This window comes from Eublepharis macularius, chromosome 1, assembly GCF_028583425.1.
Source record: "Eublepharis macularius isolate TG4126 chromosome 1, MPM_Emac_v1.0, whole genome shotgun sequence".
Classification (NCBI taxonomy): Eukaryota; Metazoa; Chordata; class Lepidosauria; order Squamata; family Eublepharidae; genus Eublepharis; species Eublepharis macularius.
In genome coordinates, this window is record NC_072790.1 from 182,168,136 (window position 1) to 182,191,429 (window position 23,294).

At 46.2% G+C, this 23,294-nt stretch overlaps 1 long non-coding RNA gene across 1 annotated transcript; it reads right to left on the bottom strand.

The window, feature by feature from the left end:
* Nucleotides 1-10,162: 10,162 nt before the first annotated feature.
* LOC129336601 (uncharacterized) lies at nt 10,163-13,464 on the bottom strand. The gene is made up of 2 exons (XR_008597730.1): nt 13,244-13,464; nt 10,163-12,049 (listed from the first exon to the last, which is right to left on the bottom strand). It is a non-coding gene; the product is annotated as an uncharacterized LOC129336601 (long non-coding RNA).
* Between the last annotated feature and the right edge of the window lie 9,830 nt (nt 13,465-23,294).

The following is a 23,294-nucleotide window of genomic DNA, read 5'->3' on the forward strand; positions in this document are numbered from 1 at the left end:
ATGTGAGACAAGGGCTGTAATCGGGAAGGGAATTGGGTGAGATTGAGGAAAAAGCCCACTGAATGGGTTAATTAAAAAGATGGTGTGAATGATCTTTTTAGTGTTTAAATGCACAAGCAATACTTTAGACAAAAATCAGATGATCCATATGAGTTAAAACATGAATAGGAAACTGTGTTCATCCTACAGAATGAACGAACAAACGAATGAACAAACAAACCCTGCTCTGGCTCTTGTTTGAAGGTATGGTTGGACTTTCCCAATACTTTTCTAACTTTACATGATACACAAATTAAATCACCTCACTCTTACCTTCAGTTCTTTCTTTTTTGTGTGAGTTGGTTGCATTAAGCATCTTTTTTACCTGCAAGAACATTTTAGTTTTTGTTTTGCAAAGACTTTGGAGACTGCAGACTTTATTTCAAGGCTATCTTTAATCTGAGCTAAACTGTATTTTAAATTTGTTTTGAGAAGTTCTTTTAGCATGTGGCTTGCTTCCAGATATCCCCTGTCACGTAGCTGTGGCTGAGAAGGAAAATAATGGATGTAGAACAGGGAAAGGAATGTGTGGTGGCATAGTGTTGAAGTGCTCAAGAGCAAAAGAGGTCGATATTCAACTCCACTGAACATCCCAGCTTCAGAACAAAAGTACTGAAGATCTGGAGCTGAATTACTATTCTTTAAAGCCCCAGGCAAGGGATGGGTGTCTTGAGCACTTCAACAGCAATTAAAACTACATGGAAAAACAGATAAACCTAGCCATCGAGAAGTACCAATTATTTAAACTGGGATTAGCTGCTTGAGACTCAGGAGAATGCTAAGGACTGTGCAGAAGGCCCAGTCATGACATGAGAAACTTCCCAGACATGAGAAACTTCTTCCCAGGATCCTGGTGAGCTGCTGTCACTCAGGTTAGAATAGATAATACTAACCTTGATAGACCAATGGTCAGATTCAGTATAAAGCAGCTTCATGTGTTCAAGTGTGTTCAGTTTCCTAGGGAAGAGAACAGGGAAAGCCACCTGTTGATCTCTTTTTATTGGTGATCAGGTGACAGGTGAAGGACTGACTCCAGTGGCGCACCAAAGCTGAGCATTTGAGTTCAAAAAAATATTTTATACACGCACTTAAAGAACTAGCAAGAACTAGCTATCCAGAAAAATTATTCTTAGTTGGGGAGACCTTTGGAAAAGTGATGAGAACTAGAAGCAGCAAAGAAAAGAATTAAATGGTAAGGTGTTCATATGACTTACATTCTAAGGTATTGAAACCTATGCAAAGCAGTTGCATTTCTTGGTTTCAGGCAACATGCGTCTTCCTGGCCACATTACCATTGATAATATGCACCAATTCTCATGGTTCGGTTACATCAGTTCCAAAGTTCTCTTTTCATGAACTAAAAGGTACAGATGATTCCCCTGATCACTGCTTCCCTTTCTTCCAATAGTTAAAAAGCAAATTGTTAAAAGCAAAACAAACAAGCAACTCAATTTGTGATTAAACTTACTTGCTAGTTATGTGGTATCTCTGTTTCTCTCACTGCAGCATCACTCAGCATTCATTAATGACTACCAAACTCCCAAGCTTCAAATAAATTCACTTACGCATTTTCTCACATTGCTTCATGGGAACTGCAATTTATTCTCCCTCCCCCCATGTGTCCACAAAAATCTTGTTTTTCAAACTTTCAGATTAATAAAAAACATGTGTTGCAGTATTACTGGCACACAGCACCCACACTGAAAGCTAAAGGAGCCAAACTGTCTTGATTGCAATATGTTTGTATATGCATGTCCTCACAATTTATCTACTATAAGTTATTTAGATGATGCATTCTGTTCAGTTGCAAAGAGGGGACACACTGCGAATGATTCTGTGCTCTACAAGTGGATCATTTTAATGACCTAATCATCCCTGGGAGGATACAGGCTGCCTTCTCTAGTAGTTGAGAAAATCTGGTTCATTAATGATGCAGGAACAGAAGTGACTCCAGACTAGGGTTGCCAGCCTCCAGGTAGTGGCTGGAGATCCCCCGGAATTACAACTGGTCTCCAGGCCACAGAGATCAGCTCACCTGGAGAAAATGGCTACTTTGGGGAGTAGACTCTATGGAATTATGCCATGCCGAGGTCCTTTCCCTCCCCAAATCCCACTTTCTCCAGGTTTCACACCCCAGATCTCCAGGAATTTCTCAAGTTGGAGCTGGCAACCGTACTCCAGACTGCAGCACATGAGTTAGAAATGAAACTTACATATCAAGGCACAACCTCACAATGACTCTGTAGCACAAGCAGTGACTGCCCAGGCACAAAGCTGTTCAGCATGTGGAGATCAACATCAAGTGAATCACAATAAGTTCAGTTGGTGATTGATTGCATTTACATCAAATATGCCTGATACTCTAGCAAGGAGAATGGATGGGAAGAAAAGAGGCAGCAGTTTGGGGGAGGCCTGTCACCATTATCCATCCTCATCTATAAAGCTCCTGACATTGATGACTTATTGCTTTATCTCGTCTTCTGTTCCTGCATTGGGCCAGGGGTTGGACTAGATGGTCTATAAGGCCCCTGATAAATAAATCATTATGTAGGCCCCAGAAACCTAATTAAAGGATTCCATGTTTGGGCTGTTAGTAGAGTCTATTATTGGCATAGGAAGCATGATTATAGGTGGTTGTCAGCTGGTTCTGCTGGCTGGTGTGTGTGCAAGAGAGTAAGTAATAAATTATACACTTGATTTATATTTAGAAAAGAAATGAGAGTTCTTTATTATAGGAACTCCATACTCTGATAGGAAAGGAGGAGAGACAGATCCTAACTACTTATCTAGTCTAAGCATGGGCATGGATGGCAGGACAAGGCCTGCATCCATGCTGCCAAGATGGAGGGAGGAGAAGAGAGAGGTGTTGCCTGGAACAATGCCAGGAAGAGAAGAAGTGAGGGGGAGGAAGTCAGGAGGAGGAAATCCTGAGACTAGCAATCTACACGTCAAAGGACAGTCAGAGCAGTAAACAGTAAATAGATGCCCTGACATCACTATATTTCTAACTCTTTGGTTTGTCCCCCCACTGAAACCTGAGTAAAGGGACAGCACTGAATCCTCCTCTTCCTACAGCCCCTTTCAACTCTATGATTCTATGATTCTGCAGCTGTGTTGCAACGATTTATTTGCTTTGCTCCACAGCAGGTGTATGGGAAGTTTGGGAATTCTCCTTACTAGACATGGGCACAAACCAAAAAAAATTAACGAATCAGCAGTTCGTGGTTCGGTGCTGACGACAATCCCGAAGTCGTGAACCGCAACGAACATTTTCCATTGCTGAAACGGTTTGCGGCTCGCAGTTCGTGGGCACCAGAATGGCCCCGTTGCACTTACAGAGCCCATATTTACAGGGAGTATGTAGCAGACTCTCCTCCAGCCAGCAACCAAGTTTGGTCAAGATTGCAATAGGGATCTTGGAGTTATACCCTCTCCAATTTGAGGCCCCCAGCAAACCTCCACTCAATACAGTTAGAGCCACTAGTTGACGTTGGCCCAGTGGACAAGGGGTGTACTTGAAGGCGGGCCGCCTCCCCTCTAGGGGGCGGTGGGCAGGGCCACTCGCTGGTGGCACCCTCCATGTGCCCGCCCACCAGGCCTCAGAGGAGCGCGCCTTTATTCCTGGTGCAGGCCGGAAGGCGGGTGATGTCCCCTCTCTTTCTTTTTCTATCTCTATCGTTTTCTACATACAATTCTCTAACTATGTAACATTCTCTAACTGTAAACATACATTCTCTAATGTATGTACACACATTCTAGTGTACATTCAGTATACTTATACATTCTCAAATGTTTGTCTCTTGTCTCTGTTTTTGATTTTCAATCCTTTTATCTATGGATGCGTCGTGTTCTGTTCGATTCAATATCTCTTTGTTGCATTCACATTCTGTTTCTGTTCTAGAACACTTGACATCTGTGTGCCCCTCTGTTTCTCTGTATCTCCTTCTCACTGTCTATTTGTAACTTTCTTTCTCTCTCTGTTTCTTTCTATGTGTTTCCACCACTATCTATCTGAATCTATATCTTTCTATGTATATCTGCCCTTTCTTATTTCTTTCTACCTCTTGCTGTCTTTTTCTCTCTTTCTGTAACTATATTGTTTCCTACAAACCTTTCTCAATCCTCATCTGTATGTATGCTTGTGTGTTGATCTTTTTCTAATGATTTTGTTTCTTTCCATCTATCTGTCTATCTTATTCTGTCCAACTCTGAATCTATCTGTAGCGTTTGCATGTCATTTGGAGGGGGAGAGGCAAGATCCCCCAGCAACTTCAGGGCCTCACCCGAGGGTCCCACTGAGGAATAATACAGCAGCAGCCAACAGCACCCACCTTCCTGCCTTTGTGGAAAGGATGGGAGGGAGAGGAGATGTCATTTGGAGGGGAAGTGGGAAGATCCACCAACAGCCATGAGGCCTCCTCTGAAGCTCCCACTGAGGAACTCTGTGGCGGCAGCCAACAGCACCCACCTTCCTGCCTTCACAGAAAGGACGGGAGGGAGAGGAGATGTCATTTGGAGGGGTTGGAGTGCTCCAGAGAGGGACAGGTTGAAAGAGGGTCTGTGAAGTTGGAAGATCCCAACAGCCGCGAGGCCTCGTCCGAGGATCCCACTGAGGAACTCTGTGGCGGCAGCCAACAGCACCCACCTTCCTGCCTTCGCGGAAAGGATGGAATAGGACAGGACCGGAAAGGTCGTTGGGAGGGGACTGAGTGTTCCGGAGAGGGCGAAGTGAGAAGAGGGACCATGTACTTGTGTGGGAGAGGAGGGCCGAGCCCAAGGCTTCCTGGCCGCATTGCGCAGCAGGACCGGGACGAAGGGACCCAACATCCACCCTGAAGGAGTGCACAGACTGCTGTGGCAGAGGCTTGTCCGCTCCCCCTGTGTCACAGTGGAGGCTGTCTCCAGCATCTCTCACCTTCCTGCCTTCGTGGAAAGGACATGACTGGTCGTGGTGGCATTACCCATTCACCCCTGCCCAGAGGGGACAGCCACTGCTGTTGGCAGGAGCCACCGTGACATACAATTTTATGTGCAACAGTAGTTGATCTGTCCCTCATGGCCAAAAGCTGAAGCATCATACAGCACCCACCTTCCAGCCTTCATGGAAAGGGTGTGAGGGCGAGGGACCCATTCCCCCCTGCTCAGAGGGGGCAGCAGGTGCCCATGGAAAGGGGGGATACCATGCAGTGCCAGACTAAAACCAGCAACATCTCCTGAGCTGCCTCTCATGCCCAAAAGCAGCAGCGGCAAACCTCAGGCACCTTCCTGCCTTCACGGAAAGGACACGTGACTGGTCGTGGGACCCATTTCCCCCATGCACAGAGAGGACAGCAGGTGCACATGGATAGGGGTGCACTGTGCAGCTCAAACCTGTCAACTCAGCAAATGCATCTGAGCTGCCCCTCGTGGTCCAAAGCAGTGGCACCAGACAACACCCACCTTCTTGTCGTCACGGAAAGGGTGGGAGGGACACATTCCCCCCTGCTCAGAGGGGACACCAGGTGCCATGGAAGGGGGGGTACCATGCGGTGCCGCTCTAACATCAGCAACAGCAGCAGAGCTGTTCCTCATGGCCAAAAGCAGCATCAGCTGGCAACACCACACCTTCCTGTCTTCATGGAAAGGACGGGATGGGAAAGACAGGAGAGGTTGGGAGGCATCTGAGCAGATCCAGAGAGGGAGAGGTGTGAAGAGGGACTGGGAACTTGACATGGAGAGAATGACCAAGAGGCCCCAAACAACCACCGTGTCGAATTGCACAGGCTGCTGTGGCAGAGGCTTGTCTGCCCTTCCTGTGTCACAGTGGAGTCTGTTGCCAACATCACTCACCTCCCCACCTTCATGGACAGGAGATGAGTCGAGGGGCCCATGCTCAGAGCGGACAGCAGGAGCCTAGGATAGTGGGCTCTGTGCTGTGCAACCATATGTGCCACAGCTCTGGAGCTGCCCTGCGTGCCCAAAAACTGGAGCATCAGAAAACACCCACCTTCCTGCTTTCACAGGAAGGATAGGATGGGCAGGACAAGTTGTGGGGAGGGGTCATTTGGGCACCATCCGGAGAGGGAGAGGTTAAAAGAGGGAACGGGAACTTGTCTAGGAGAGGAGGGCAAAGGGTCACCAGCCATGGAAGCAGCCACGAGAACTGAGGGAGGCTTGAGCCCGGCCAGCTGCAACCCCAGGGTGGCTCAGAACCCAGGTAGGTCCAGGTCCACGGGAGCCCCAGTAGGTTGCTCCAGTAGGTTGAGGTTGACCTTTATGAAGGTCAACATGTCCACCAGGTCTGGGTGCAGACATGCGCGGCAGGGACAGAGGAGGTCTCCAAGGTGGAACAACATCCACTTGCTCTGCACGCTGGTGGGAGGGCAGGACAGGATGTTGGTTGCCACGATGTACAGGTCCGGCCATCGGGCAGATTTCCTTGATCAATACTCCAACGGGTTGGCATGGGGGGGCTCAGTGGGCTCAGCAAGGTACTTGTGCATCATGGCCCCCGCCGAGTCCTCCACTGAGAGGGACGCACCCACCGTGCAGCAGCCAACCACACAGCCCACCGACGAGGCCCAGAGATCGAATGTGGCTATTGGGGTGGCTCTTCCCTGGTGTGGCTCTCTTCCCACCTCCTCACCCTCACCCTCACCCTCCTCCTCCTACACCACCTGCCCCTCGCCCCTGCCTGGCTTCTTCTCTCCTGCCTTCTCTCTCTGGAAATGGATCACCACTGTGCGGAGCTCCTTTTTCCAGTGCTGCATCTGATCCACCTGCGTGGCGATGCTGCCCTTGATGTGGGAATCACAGAGGGAGGCCAGTTGGTACAGCGCCTCATGGCATAGAGGATGCAAGCGTTCAGCAATGCAGGCCTGGATCCTCCTGACAAAGTCCCAGACCCTGTGGAGCAGCTCTTGCTCATGCTGGAGCTCCTGGGCCAGAAACCAGTCGAACCTGTGGACCAGAGGGAGGATCTGTCCCAGGCTGGCCTCATAGGAGCACAAGAGCTCAGTGACATCCTTGAAGGGTTTCAGTATCTGGGACATCTGGGCAAGGACTCTCCAGTCCATGGAGCTGAGGCTCAACTCCTCTCCCCTCCTCAGAACATCCGAAGATGACAGAATGTCTTGCAACAGGCCCTTCTGCTCCACCAGACGACATATCATGTCATAGGTGGAGTTCCAGCGGGTGGGCAGGTCCTGGAAGAGTTGGTGCTCGGGGTCCCCTCCATCCCCCTGACTCTGGAACAGCTTGCAGGAAGATTTTATGCTGCGGGATAAGTGGGAAGCGATGCAACGGCAGCTGTCCAGCAGATTGGGCGTCCGCAAGGTTCCCTCACCCCAGCTGTTCCTTGGCTTGCTCCCCAGCCCAAACACATCCCACATCACGAGGTACAGCTTGTGCGCCATGCACACCAGGCATGGGAGGGATGCCTCTTTCAGGGCTGCCAACATGTTGGCTCCCGCGTCCGTCACCATGAAGCCACGGACAAACCCACCCCAGACGTCCACTCACTCAGAGCCGCCTTTACGGTGGGCAGCGATGTTCTTCCCAGTGTGGACCTCGTCCATCCTCCGGGCCTGAAGAAGAACCACCCTGTAGCCCAGTGTCAAGCTGGGCACCTTTTTACAGCTGCCAGATCTTGGCCTGGGGTGGCAGAGGTCCTCTGATTGCCACCAGTGGGTGGTGATGGCAAGGTACCCATAATGGCAGCTGCTCCACAGGTCAGCTGTGAAGTGCACTGTTCTGCCTTGGGCGACCAACGGCTCTCTGCACACCACGTCTCGCACTGACTCATAGAGGGAAGGCACGACTCGACACCCAACAGTGCGCAGTGACGGCATGGAGAACCATGGGATAAAATGTTGGAGCAGCAGTTGGAAGCCCACGCCCTCCACGACCGATAGGGGGAAGGCTTGCAGGGCAATCGTCTGCGCCACCACACTAACGCCCGCCTCCTGAGCCCTTGACCTCACCCTTTTCAGCGGCACCAAACCTGACCCCAATGGAACAAATTCCCCCAGGGCGGCCTGCCTGACCCTTCCGCTCCCACCAGCAGCACCCTCGGGGCAAGGCTTCTTGCTCAGGGTGCATTCCGGAGACGCTCCCACCGATCCCAGATCAGACGAGCTGGTGGCCCTCTTTCTCCGCCTGACGGATGTTTTGCTGGCCAAGGACAGAGACCACAGGCTCAGGTGGTGCCTCTTCAGGTGCCGAGTCAGGGCCGTCGATGACAGGTGCTTCGGGTCATTGCCCCTACACACTGTCAGGTTCTGATTGTGTTTAAACTAAAGAGACTCCATTTTAATCTTGTTAGTGTATTAAGTGTTTCTTTTGCAGGTGGGAAGCCTTTCGATGAAAGCTTACAGAGAGAAGAGGAATGTTGTGTCTACATATATCTGCCTTTCCGACACCCTTGAGAAACTTTCACTTTCTCACCCTCGGGCCGTTTGTTTTGAGAACTGTGGGGGAGGATGGGGCCTGCAGGGAACTGCTTATTCTGTACCTCAGCCTTTGCTTGGCATTTGTAACAATTTTCAAGTTCAGCTAAGATCCGTGTATCTTGGAATGTGTACTCTAATGGTTGTTTATCTCCAGTAAAGCCTTTTGAAATCAATGGACTTTTGTCTTATTGCAAGAGGCAGGCTGAGTTGCAACTTTTAGCAAGCCACAGTCTGACACGCACCAGGCCATCACACACACAGCAATGCACCACGCGGGGGTCAGTAGGAAGGCCCGAAAGTGCCTCCAAACATTGAGGTTGAACCATGGCCCACTAACGGTTCCAGGGGAGAGAGGATGAAGGGTTACTGCTGGCTGTACCATACAGCTGGCAATGGAAGATGGAGTGATGGGTGGACTGCAGGCAGGGACAGCACCACCGGTAGTTTGGGATGGGGACGGGCTGGATGTTTCCTCGAACCCCAACCATTCCTCCAAGGATCCCTTGGCCTCCTCCTCCCCCCAAATTTTCAGGATTTCCTCTTCCGCCGGCAGCAAGAGCTCTTCGGCCTCCTCCACAGCCGCAACTGGTGATTTTGGGGGAGCGGGAGTCTCTGCTGCTCCTGAGCCCTGCACAGCACTGCTTCCCATGCGGCAACCGGGACAATCTCTGCACTTCCCCCCACGACCACTCTTGTCCCCCACCCGAAGCCTCATAGTGCCAGCAAACAACAATTGAGGAGAGGAAAGGAGATAACACTGTGAACCCTCAGCCGAGGTGCCCACCGAGCTTGGCCCCAGGACCTGACAGCAGCTCTGGCACCAGAGGGAGGGAGGGACTAGAGCCCTAGCCCACCACTCCCACAGACCTGAACAGATCAGGCACTAATGTGAACCCTCAGCTGAGGTGCCCACCAAGCTTGGCCCCAGGGCCTGGCAGCAGCCCTGACACCAGAGGGAGGGACGGACTAGAGCCCTAGCCCACCACTCCCACAGATCTGAACAGATCAGGCACTAATATGAGCCCTCAGCCGAGGTGCCCACCGAGCTTGGCCCCAGGGCCTGGCAGCAGCCCTGACACCAGAGGGAGGGAGGGACTAGAGCCCTAGCCCACCACTCCCACAGACCTGACCAGATCAGGCACTGATCAATAATAATCAATGTGAGCCCTCAGCCGAGGTGCTCATTGAGCTTGGCCCCAGAGCCAGGCAGCAGCCCTGGAACCAGAGGAGATAGATGCCTATCCCCCAAATCCAAGCTCAATTAAACTCTCTCTGTCCCTCTCCCCAAAGGCTAGCAAGTAGCAAGCAACAGCTCTGTCACACTCCACTGCTTGCTGAAAGTGAAACCCAGCCTGGGAGCCCAGTGCTTTTTATAAGCTGAGGTCCCATTGAGCAACACAGGAGGTCTGTGGTTGGCCATCAGAGCTGCCTATCAGGGTTTGCAGGGATGAGATTGGAGTCCCCATGGCTAAAGAACACCCCTGTTATGACCTGAACTTTCTTTGGGGTAGATTTTTCTTTTAATCTTTCCCTTGCACCCTCTGGGTAGTTTGCTGCCACCAGGAATATATTATTCCAAAATATTTTATTCAAATTTCCCCTTTGGTAACGGGTTTAAGCGTCAGGCTCCTTCGTGGTTCTATGTGGCCCTGAGGATATGAATGGGATATAGCAATGACAGCTACACCAGGATATAACAAAACAAAATAAATGTTTATTTTTCAAGAAGCGTATTGGTTTCATAAAGTAGTTCTTAGTTCTTAAAGTTACTTCCTATAAACTCATTCACACAGATATCTTCTAAGGCTTCACGCACAGTTAGCCCCCTTCACTAGATTCAATAGTTCTCTCACAAATACTTCAAATATAGGCAGCACACAGCTAGCCTTTCTTTCTCTGACTCTCATTCACAGGAATATTAAACCTGCTCAGGCAGCACACAGCTGGCCTCTCTTTCCCTGACTGAGTGTCCTTTCACAAACATGCTCAGTTCAGGTTCCACACAGGTTATATTTCTGTCATAAACACTTCAACATATTCAGGCAGCACACAGCTAGCCTGCTTTTTACTGACTCCCCTCCTTTCTCCCTGCACTCTCAGTCTAAACTGCATTCACTCCGCCCACAATCTCAGTCAACCAATCATATCGCTCACTCATTCCTCTCACCCCCACTCTTCACCTAGCTCATACCAAGCATTTAAAGACACATGCACACATTTACTTGGAATCATTACAAATCCCCCCCCCCTTCTCCTTAAGCGGAACACATCTCTTTTTCAGAAGAGTTGTGTGCAGCTTTCTCCGGCTTAGGGAATGTTTTATTGTCTCTGCAGTTCCAGTTAAGTCCACTTCTCACTCTTCTGTGGTTTTTAAACCCAAGACTTTAGTCTTGGGTTTCTTTAACTTGTGTTCCTCCTCTGCTGGGGTGTCATCTTCCTCTCTGGGATGTTCCACTGCTGGGCTGAGGTCATCTCGCTCTCTGGGATGCTCCACTGCTGGGCTGAGGTCATCTCGGCTTTGGCCTTCTCTACTAGGTCGTTGTTTGCTTCTTCTGGGTGTTTCTCTATCAATATTCTGTTCTTTCCTAAACAGTCTATTTCTTCCTTGCAAACAGGGTTTGAGCTCAGTTCTTTACATGCTCTTTTCATGTTTGATGCACTGGGTAACTCATTTAAAAGGCTAGCATCCTTCAAGAAGTTTCCTAACTCTTTATACTGTTGGTTGTTGTGGGTTTTCCGGGCTGTATCGCCGTGGTCTTGGCATTGTAGTTCCTGACGTTTCGCCAGCAGCTGTGGCTGGCATCTTCAGAGGTGTAGCACCAAAAGACAGAGATCTCTCAGAGTCACAGTGTGGAAAGGATGTTGGCAGGTCATTTGTATCTACTCAGGAGGGGTGGGGTTGAGCTGAGTCATCCTGTAAGAGTTTCCCAGGGTGTGGAATGCTAATGGAGGGAGGCTTCACTGTATCCTGAGGAGGTTCTTTTGCATATGGATTGGTGCTTGATGTGCTAATCTTCTCTGCAGAACTATTGTCGAGTATAGAGTGTTTTGTTAGCCTGGTGTTTTTCAGAACTGGAAACCATGCTTAAGAATGAACAGAGCATGGTTTACAGCCCGGAAATACAATACAATAACTGTTCTCCGGCTGTGAAATCATTACAACCCCCTTCCCCCTCCCTCCCCCGGGTGTCTTCTCTCAACCTGTAACAGCTTTGCAGCTCCATGGTTGGAAGGAAGACCTGCCGATCAAGGTAAGCTGGGCTTCCATTCGGGTTTCCAGGGCGACAGAAGGAGCGCAGACAGAGTTCAGGCATTCCCCCGGCTCCATTTCCAGGGAAATTGATTGATGGTGCCTGACTGTCTGGCTTCTCGAACCGCGGCCAAACTCACCAAACCAGGCTTCTTCCGAACACTAGTTCGTTGGCCAAGGACAATCAGATCTGCTGGATCGCGATCACGCGATTGCGCGATCGCCAATTTCGTGGGTTTTTGAAGTTCATAATGCAGTTCCTGCCCATGTCTACTCCTGACAATGGTTCACACCTCTGTAGAGAGGCTCAGTTCATCCTTTATGAAAGAAACTGTGCAAGAAATCCAACATTATAATAGGTTTTGATTTTAAAACAATGTATGGTGTTTTCAGGTTTAAGCCATGGCATAAAATGTGCTCATATGCATATACGTTTATTGGATCTACCTCAGCCTGCAAATGGCACAACATTTTATGTATTTCCTTCAAATGTAGACAACTACAAACTAATTTTAAATTGGTAAAATGTAAAACACTCTTGAGCTGATAGTCCTTCAGTTGTAGATTGTAGTTAAAACAATAATTTCAGATTTTACAGGGTTGGCAAGCCTTTTCCTCTCCACTCACTGCTACAGTTGTAGGAGAATGCATGATTTGTTGTGGGAAGAACCTTTCTATTGCTCCAGGCAACTTCTCTTGAAAATGATAAAGAAGCTCAGTCAGTCACCATAATTAACAATACTGATTACTAGAATATCCCTTAGGACTTTTATGTTTATAAATTATGGTTGAGTTCAAAAAGCTGGCCTTACTTCACTTTAATGTATATCTACTCTATCTTCTTAGTATGGCAACATACTGTCTATAGCTCTTGGGATGCAGTGCTATATTACATGCAGAAAGAACTAGTTCTTTATATTTGTTTATATTTATTCATTTAGATATTTATACCCTATTTTTCTCCCCAATGGGGACCCAAAGAGGCTTATAACACCATTCTCTCCTTCTCTAATTTATTCTCACAACAACAACCCTCTGAGATACATCAAGCTGAGAGGCTGTGGCCAGCCCATGGTCACCATATTTGGCTAGTATATCTCTCAATCAGCGACCTTCTGTGCCACAAGACATACCCCCTTTTTTAAAAAAAACTGAGGGGAGTTTCAAAAGCAATTTCTGATATGGCATGAGGATCCATTACTCAAAGAAAGAAAAGCCACGCCCAAGACTGTGAGTACACCTAAAAAAACCCTCTTTGGATCCTGGCCATTGCATCTGTGCATACCTCTGTAATATGTCTCATGCAGAGATGCATTCCATATTTGGCAAAATCTTTCCTGCTCTCCAAGTGTTGAGAGAGAGGCTGAAGAGGAAGAGTGTTTGAGCAAGTGTGACTTTGCAGAGCCAGTGAGGAAAGGCAGAAAGGCCTTTAAAAATGAAAACAAAATATGGCACAACCCTCCCAGTCCAGAACAGCAGCAAAAGACACTATCATATCTGAGAACAAAAGGCAAATTTTCCTTACCTGCATCATTGATGGGAAAAGTGTGTCCAAAGAATCCTCCCTCCACACCACCATTTATTGTAAACTCTTTGGAAGCCTCTTAAATCCATTTATGTGGCTTTGCAAGGTGTCATGTCCACTGCTAATGCATAATTTAAATGTTTTACATTTTTAAGTAGCATTAAGCATATGTGGGTAAGAAAGGCCTTACTTTAGGTCTGCACAATTTGTGACTTACCAAGCTGAAAGCAGCTTCCTGTGGACTTTGAGCAGCTAATGCAGGTCAGCGTAAACAATACCTGACCAATGCCTGACTCAACCTGAGGCAACTTGATTTGTTCAGATGAATGGTGAATTATGTCCACCAGAGATAAATACCAAGGAGAAGGATCTGTACTGGCTCTGGGAAAAGAAACAGTTCTAAAATTTAAGAATACAAGAAAGCCCCTTTGGCAATGGTTCTCAGACTTTTTGAAGCAGGATCTACATCAAAACTTAGAACATATTTATTATATGTTTATTTACTTATTTATTTAAACATTTATATCTTCATGACTCAAGGCAATTTACAATGCATGATTAAAAACATTAAATTATAATCAAAAAGAGTCCAGTAGCACCTTTAAGACTAACCAACTTTATTGTAGCATAAGCTTTCGAGAATCACAGTTCTCTTCGTCAGATGCACGGAGGGCAAGAAGAAACTGGTCAGATATATAGGTGGAGAGGGGAGGGCGGAGTAGATGCAAACAGTAGCTTCTGATATGGAGATCAGTTTGCTTCTGTTAAGGAAGTCAGTTACTTCTGATAATGAGATAACCATTCATAGTCTCTATTCAATCCCAGCCTGAGTCAAATTTACATATGAATTCCAATTCAGCAGCTTCCCGTTGGATTCTGTTTTTGAAAGGTTTCTGTTGAACTACAGTGACCTTTAAGTCCTTGATGGAATGTCCTGGTAGATTGAAGTGTTCTCCCTCTGGTTTCTGGATGTTGCCATTTTTAATGTCAGATTTGTGTCCATTTATTCTTTTGCGCAGAGGTTGGCTGGTTTGTCCAATGTACAGAGCAGATGGACATTTGGCACATGAAGGCATATATTACATTGGAGGATGAGCAGTTGAAAGAGCCAGAGACAGTGTAGTTGACGCCATTGGGTCCTGTAATTGTATTTCCTGGGTAGATATAAGGGCAGAGCTGGCATCTGGGTCTGTTGCAGGGCCTGGCACCTGTGCTGGTGACTGCTAGCCAATTCATGATTGTAAGTGAGAAGTCATTTCAGGTTGGGGGGCTGTCTGTAGGCAAGGAAAGGACTTCCACCCAGGGCTTCTGAGAGAGAGGTATCATTTTCCAGGATGGGTTGTAGATCGCTGATGATACGTTGGATGGGTTTGAGCTGGGAACTATAGGTGACAACCAATGGTGTTCTGTTGTTAGTTCCTTTAGGTTTGCCCTGGAGCAGGCTGTTTCTGGGTACTAGTCTGGCCCTGTCGATTTGAAACATCGACTTCTTCTTTCCCACCCTCTTCTTTCTATTTGTGTTGTTGTACATGCTAAGGAATCATGTGCCACTGAGTACTGCTCAACCCAGCGATTTGTGAGTCCTTGTTTTCCTCAAAATGGTCTACTTTTGCTCTTCACTCCAATTTTCCTTTAGTTCACCAACCCCAAATAAAATAAGCCTTTTTGTTTCTATTTGCTAGAACAAGAAGAAGCTTGTTGATTGTGAGGAATTCTGCATATACTGGGATTGGATGGGGCTCCATAGCTGCTACTTCCATGTTCTATAGTGAAGAAAGCTGGGAAACAGAAGGGGTGACTCCTGCTGGGCTCCACTCTGTTCTTTCTTTTTCCAGTCCAAGAAGTTTGTTTTAAGGCAGTTTTAACCTGCCTTTCTCCCCAAAAGAATGAAAAATGTGCAGCTTACCTGGACCTCTATCTGCCAGAGTAGGTGTGATCGTTTGTGCCTGTACATGCAGACACAGGCAGCTGCAACTGTCATAAACTAATTTCAGCTTGCTCCATTTGGGGGTCTTTTGCTGCACTTAGACTATGTGCATTCACCCTTAATGGAGTTTCTGCCTTGCAGGAAAATACCTGGATGGCATTCAATAAATAAAAGACAAATACATGTTTATTGCATAATTGACTGATAACGCAGAAATGCCATTTCTATCAACAAGAGCAGATCTTTTATATTAATGTTGGGAGTGTGAATAGCAGGCAGAGTGAGCTATTAAAAGCAGAGTTCTATTATCTAGCTGGCATTAATATAGATTAATATGACTGGAATAGTTTCAGGTAGTAGCTGTGTTGGTCTGCAGTAGAATAGCAGGATTTGAGTCCAGTGGCACCTTAGAGACCAAAAAGATACCCTGAAAATCCTCAAATCCTATGTGACTGTAACATTAGTGAGGAATGTTAGGACTTCTTTAAAGAGAAAAGACAAGATGGGGGACTTTATATTTTAAAAAGTACATTTGAACTTGATTGTGTGAACATATCTTAGTGAAGAAAGATGTTTGTAAAAATACAAAAGATATTTGTATCAGTGGTTATAGACCTCTGAATCTGAGAATGCTTTAATTATCCTAGTTGGTAGTTTACAGAAAACCAAAGTAAAGCCTAGGCTGTTTGAAGAAACAGTTGCATGTAGCATGGACAAATTAAAACTTGCCCTTGTTTCACATAAAAGAAGGCGAGTCCTTGATCTCAGTTGATGGCAACGTACGAAGGGTGGAGGAAGTTGCAGAAGATAAAGGGTGGATGGCCTAGCGCTTACCACTTTCTGCTCCAAATTTTTCTGACAGTGTCTTTTCCAAACTTGATGGCAAACATTCTTAGAACCCTGCTTGGGGAGAAAGTGACAACAGAAAATGGTTGCAGAGTACAAACATCGGGAAGAGGAAAAAGCTGAGTATATCCCATATCTCTCCTGCAAATATCCTTCTGATCTTGCTTTACAGATTGGCAGCAAACACAGGCAATGCTGTGGCAACACCTCTGGGGACCTTAAACACTGGGCTAAAAGACAGCATACTCTCACTGGATCAGGCTTAGCTGGGAGATTTCATATCCCAGTCTCATGGGGAAAGCCACTATTTGCAGGACTCTTTCAAGAACAGAATTTCCTTTTTGGCCTTAGGGCTAAGTTAGGTTTGAAGCTTATTCTTCCAAGTGCCCCATATCCAAAGGCACATGGACAAGAAAGGTATAATGGCATTTACCAGGTGGGTATCATGTGTAAATGGTGTGATAACTCCGCACATACACACACTGTCTTCAGCACATATGGTATTTCCTGAGAGGTGACCCATTATTCTGTTGTTATTATACCTTGAGTTCAGTTTTGAATGTGTAACTTGGCTATCAAAATGTAGCCTAAAAGAGGATTCTTAATTCCAGTCGAAGCCCTTTGCAATATTCTTGTCTGTGTGGTGACTTGAAGCTGAAAATAGTTGTGTTACCCCTTTCAGACAAAATGGCGATCAGATGTATTGAAAGGATTGCATGTAACATATTCTCCCCATATGTGTGGTGGTGAAACATCCTCTTGAAAAAGGCTATTTTCTTGAACGGATGTTGCTACTTGCTGAACATAGGATACTGTCTGTCACGCCAATGCAACTAGGAGTGAAGTAGTATTTATTTTACTACAGGCCATAGGAATGAGTTTCTGGTAGAGATCTCATTCCCCCAGTGGGTGTGGGAGAGCCCTTGCTTTCACACTCAGCCCCCTGCCTCCACTTACCTGGCTGGCAGGAGTGGAAGGCACGGGAATGGGCCTCCTGGGCATGCTCCGGGGCAGCACGAGGACGTCACTGTGAAGCCAATTTGGGAGCACACTCCAGATGTCCTTGCAGCAGCTGCAGAACAGAAGGTGGTAAAAGCCAGGCCTCTCCCCTCCCACAAGGATGGTAAGGGGACCTGGCATCCCTAGTTTTTAGAGATGGTGCAGAACAGCACTCAATAGAGCTGGGAATTACTGTTTTATCTCTAAGATGGTCAAAATGTAATGTCATGTTCTTAAAGTGTGAAGGGGAGGTCTGTTGTGAATTGTACTTTATAATTTTTTTATAGATTATTTCTTTCCCTGGAGCTTTATGCTTGATATAGTAATTATAACAGCATGTGCTGGTGTTATAGAATATTATAGAATCATTTCTGTCTTTTTATAGAAACGTTAATTCAGTTGGCAACATGTTTGCAATGTTTCTTCTGAAACTTTGAAGGATATTTTTGCAATTGCAACTCTATATATTTTGTGTCTCATGGATGATTTATCACTTACTAAATTTGAAATCCAAATTGTGAATTTGGTTCTGGATGCTACCAGGAAGCAAGAGCTATGGTGAAAGATCTTAAGAAGCAATTATCATCTTTTTGGTTTTCCAGCTTTAAGGCTGCTTTATGTAAGACAAATTTCTGACATAAAACAGATACTGCTTCAGTGTAGGAAACGGTCTGAGGAGCATATGCATGTCTGTATCAATGGGCTGGATTCAGGTAAAAATTTTGCATGTGCTAGAGCTCTTGTTAGCGCAAATGGAAACACAACAAAAAGGCCACAGTAGCCACTTGCACAAAGTAAAACTTACTGTATCCCCACTTGTGTTTCCAGTTGTGCAAGATCTGGTGCAACCATTTGCTGGGCACTGTAATTTATAGGGAAGAAAGTGATATGTGTTGTACAAAAGCTCACATAAGCAGAACTGGGCTAAGTCTATTCATGTTTGCACTTGCACATCACTGGATCCCAGCCATCATGTGTACATATTAGCTGGATTAGCAGTGAGTTCCTGAAGTATCTACAGCATGTGAAATTGATGTGACAGCATAAATGAAGTTTACTACACAGAAGTGATATCCTTGTAAGAAATTCATCTTGAGTGATGAAGCTCCTTAGATTGGAAATATCTAATAAGGACTTAGAACTTTACAAATTCACATCATTATTATCAGCTGTTCTCTCTTCTCATGTCCTTCTACCATATAAATTGACATTAAGAAAATCTTATACACAAGAAAATATACTAAAAATACTCTTTTTGCTTCTCCTATATCGCCCTGTTAAATTTATAACCATATACAATACAGCAGGTATGTGTTTTGACAGTGTTGGTCTCATAACAATAAAACTCTTATACTAATTTTTCTAAATAGGATTTTGTTGACACTGAATTTTCATAAAGATTTGGGACCCAATTCTATGAAAAAATGCTATCTATCCAAACCTACTCTTAGAAAGGTGATATTATCAGAATGTATTCTTATTTGGGTAGAGACAATGTATGTTTACATGTGCATGTGCACACGTACACACACTCACACATATAGTTTTTCAAGTTCACAGCTGGATCTTAAAAATAAAGTTCTATATCAGTGCTTGTGCTTATGAGCAGACAAGGTAGAGTTTGCAAAGACAGCTTTCTTCTAATCAATTTCCAGTTGGGTGACAAGTCATATTACCATAAGCAGGTATGCTCACAGCTTCCAAAGGAGCTGAGAAAAACCAACAGTACAGTAACAGAAGGGATGATAATGAATCTCTTAATGCATATATAAACAGAGTGGTGGTAAATAATACCATTAGGAGACAGGATGGGAAACATGGACTCAGATCTTCTAAGTGAAAGGATGAAGTCAATGATATCATAGACCTAAATTAAGACGTTAATGCAAACCATAGGAAATTTTTTTTTAAAAAACAGCAATGTGAGAAGACTGTAATACACTGAAAGGATAAGGCTTACACAAAAACAAGAAGATCAATATACACTTCTACTCGACTTCAGAAAAAGTTTCACCCTTACCAAAGAATTGCTATGCTATAACAGCTATATGAAGATGCCTTGTAATAATAATGGCAATTAATAATGGCAATTGATTTAGGATATCTATAGCACAGTTTTGCTGGGAAAGAAAATTACCTTTTTGCTTGTTCTCATGAATTACAGGTTATTACATTCAATGATATCTTGGTATTCTGAAATAAGCAACAATAATTTAAAACAAGGTCCAACTGGTATCTCTCTCGTATAGCTTCTTTGGGCTCCCAGTAAGCACCTAATTAATTTCTGCTTCTTTCTATTGCACAGGTGCTATGGGAAAATATTATCAATTATCTATATATGTTATGGAACATAAATAATATAGAAAGCCAGAGCCAACACCAATACCAAGGTTACCTGGGCAACTTGCTCAGAGACCTAACACAACAGAGGCTCATGCCAACTTGGGGGAGAGAGATCTTTCTACCACTTCTCCTGACAGATGTAACTCTTGATGCTATTGTCCATATTGTTGTATAGTCTGCAGTTTGCTCCAAGTGTCTACTGCCAAGCTGCCTTTGCCTCAGAAGTAGAAATTGTACAGCTGTGGCATCAAATTGATGCTCTGTTGCCTGAAGCAGGTCTGAATATTAAAACTTAACAATGCAACATCAAGAATAGAAGCTCTAGGCAGCTGGAAGTGAGTTCAAAGAGAAATTAAGGCCTGGCAACACAACTGTTTGGGTGTATTAGAAACTGAATGACTGTGCAAAACAAGTGTAGCATAGACCATTGTCCTTCAACTGCTGGTGTGTAAACCACAACAATATGGAGAGCCAGTTTGGTATAGTGGTCAAGAGTGGCAGGACTCTAATCTGGAGAAATGGGTTTGATTCCCCACTCCTCCACTTGAAGCCAGCTGGGTAAACTTGGGTCAGTCACAGCTTCTTGGAGCTCTCTCAGCCCCACCCACCTCACAGGGTGATTATCATCAGGACAATAATAACACTTTCTAAACTGCTCTGATTGGGAATTAAGTTGTCCTGAAGGGCAGTATATAAATCAAATGTTACTAATGTTATTAGTATTTCTGACCTAAGTCAGGGGGCACCATACCCATCACAGCCACCAGAGATGGGGGAAGATGACTGACTGAGAGAGAGTGCAAGGAAGAAAGGTCCAGAGAAAAAGAAAAGAATTCCATATAAGGTAAAATATTAAAGTGGAAAAACTGACTGCGGGTAGTGTAGTGAATGGTACTCCAGATGCATAATTTGAGATGTAAAAAGCAGCTACAGGGATGGGGCATAGGATGGGGCTGATATAGAGAGGTCTATTATGTGTGCAAATATGTGTTAACTCTTTCCTCTGCACTGTTTACCTAGGCCGATTCCAGATGACTAACCTTAAGGCGCTTCATGCCGCCCTCTTCCGGATCGTGACGGGGAAAATGCGAAATATCGCGTTTCCACGCACGACTTTTGCGCGACGACACACAAAACTTGTGCGAGGAAACGCGGTATTTCGCATTTTCCCCGTCGCGATCCGGAAGAGGGCGGCATGAAGCGCCTTAAGGTTAGTCATCTGGAATCGGCCCTAGTTAGAAATGCTCCCCTGGGCTGTCCTAATTCAGTACAGAAAAGAGACAGATCATTGTGCTTGTCTTTTCTCCCTATTGTGGCTTAAAGCAGCCTGGGAAAAGAGGGGGGGGATCTAGTACTAGAGGTGGGTATGAACTGAAAAACAGACCTAAATTTGACACAGGCTTGCCCTGTTTGGCATTCACGAACAGGCGGCTTATGACATGCACATTTTTCACGGTTGCCACGGCTTTTGGGCGGGTCCATTGGTCTGTTCCTCTGTGAATGGAGACATCCCGGTGCCAAGCAATCATTTCCCTAGGCAATGTAGGAGCTGCCTGCAAACCTTTTGCTGCCTTTGGAACAAACCAATCTTAGCCCTGAAAACCTTGATAGGCAGCTCTGGCTACCAACCAGAAAGCTCCTATTATTCTCTATGTGAGCGTTCAGGGTGGAGCAGTTTCCAGCCCACAGATACTGAGTGAGGAACTGCTTCTTGTGGGAGTTTTTTTGCATTGTGAGTCGTGAGAGGGATGCTTGAGACTTGTGCTGCAGCAACGCTCTGGGAGCAAGCTTATTATAAGTTGTTGTGTTTCCTTGGCTGAGGGCTCACTCTTGTTTCATCCCCCTCCCCTGCCCCCGTTTCTATTCTTATTTACTTGTGGGGCTAAGGCCCTGAGTTTCTGGAATTAAACCCATGTTGGCTGACTCCGTTTTTAATTTTTTAACACAGAGCTGCGAGCCCCCTCCAGAACAGGTGCACAACAGGGCAGCCCTAGTTGAGTGTGCTTGCTAACTGGCCACCTTGCTCAAGGAAGATGCAGGAGGAAGACAGTAACCTGATCTAGCTGCCTCTCTCCATGCCATTCTGATCATAAGGTGGATGAGCACTGCTTGCCTACCTCCCCTTGCTGAGCCTAGCATTAAATCTACATTCAGAGAGGGGAAGGCTTGGACTCAGCTTCGGTGGTGCTTCTTTGCAAAGGGGCCAGGGAGAGGGAGGACAAGACAGGCATGCTGGGCTTCTGTGGGCATCTAGTCTCCCCCATCTCAACTCCTCGTTCCCTGAATCCATCACCATCAGCATTTACAGGACCCTGTGCTAGCTCGCCCAAGGAAGATGCAGGAGGAAGACAGCAGCCTAATCCAGCTGCCCTTCACCCCACCCTTACCTTTCCAGCCTGCAAGATTAGGACTGGCCCCCTATGAGGAAGTCCAAGTCTTCCCCTCTCTGCATGTTTGCTAGGCAGGGCAACATGCAGAGAGGGAAGGCTCGTACTTCCTCTGAGTGGGGAAGTCCTTGTGATCTTGTTAGTCTTGTGATCTTTCTCCTGCTCTCTCCTCCTTTCATAGGAGGAAGATGGGCAACCTGGCTGGTGAACTTTGCCGCTGTCTCCCTGCTGTTAATTACACCCACCAAATGTGTTCAAGGGGTATCACTTTGCAATCCTTACTGTGTACAAAAATGAATAGATTTTGTTGTATGAGCTGACTTATATTTGCTTCTTTTGAAAAGCAGGATCGAAGTGATTCATGAGCACATTACTATCCTGGAAAGGGGGGGTGGGGGGCGGTATTGCATTGTGAAAGCACCTAAATGAAAGCACAGATTCTGCCCATCTTACAGACCCTGCAAGGGGTCCTATAAATGCTGATGGTGATGGATTCAGGGAACTTTCCAAATAAGAAGGAGGCAGGATGGAGGAGAGGACTAGACAGCCACAGAAGCCCAGCATGCCTGTCTCGTCTTCCCTCTCCCTGGCCCCTTTGCAAAAAAGTGCCACCAAAGTCCAAGCCTTCCCCTCCCTGAATGTAGATTTAATGCTAGGCTTGGCAAGGGGAGGCAGGAAACAGTGCTCGTCCACCTTATGATCAGAACGGCATGGAGAAAGGCAGCTAGATCAGGTTGCTGTCTTCCTCCTGCATCTTCCTCGAGCAAGCTGGCCAGTTAGCTTGTGCTGCAGCAATGCTCTGGGAGCAAGCTTATTACAAGTTATTGTGTTTCCTCAGCTGAGTGCTCACTCTTCTGTTTCATTTCCCCCCTTTCCATTCTTATTTGCTTGCGGGGTGGTGGGCTAGGGCTCTGCCCCAACCTCGTCTCATGGCTGCAGTCTCCCCATGCCCACGTCTTCCTCCTCATGATGATTGTTCTCCCTCCCAGACTCCCCCCAGCCAGCCTGATGGGGAGATTTCTATTCCCCCAAAGAGACTCTCCTTCCCCCCAGGATTAAGATCCCCTCATGGATTGCCTCTGTCCTTTCCTGTTCCTGTCTCCCAAAGAACATCCACTTCCTCCCCCCAAATTTAACCTCCTCTCATATATTGTTTCTGTCCTCATATCCTTTAAAAGAATACTCCTCCTGCTGTCTCCCCAAAAAATCTCCTTGATTGTCCCCTCAAAGAGTACTTTTCTCCCTCCCCATTTCAACCCCAGAACAGGTTTTCTGCTCCCAGGGAATCATCATTCCACTCTGGGGGCCATCATTCCGTTCTCAGAGGAAGATTTTCTCTTTTTTTTTCATTACTCAGTTTTAATTCTTTCAAAATGCCCTTTGTGAAAATAAAGGTTTACAAAAGATATTTGCAACATGAGTCGTCTTTGAAAACAGTGCTGTGGAAGATGGATAGCAAGGGGCCATCTGAGGCCTCGACGCAGGACAAGACGTGTCACAACACAAGAGCTGCAGCGGCTTCCCTTTACAGACCTAGCTTGGCCCTTCT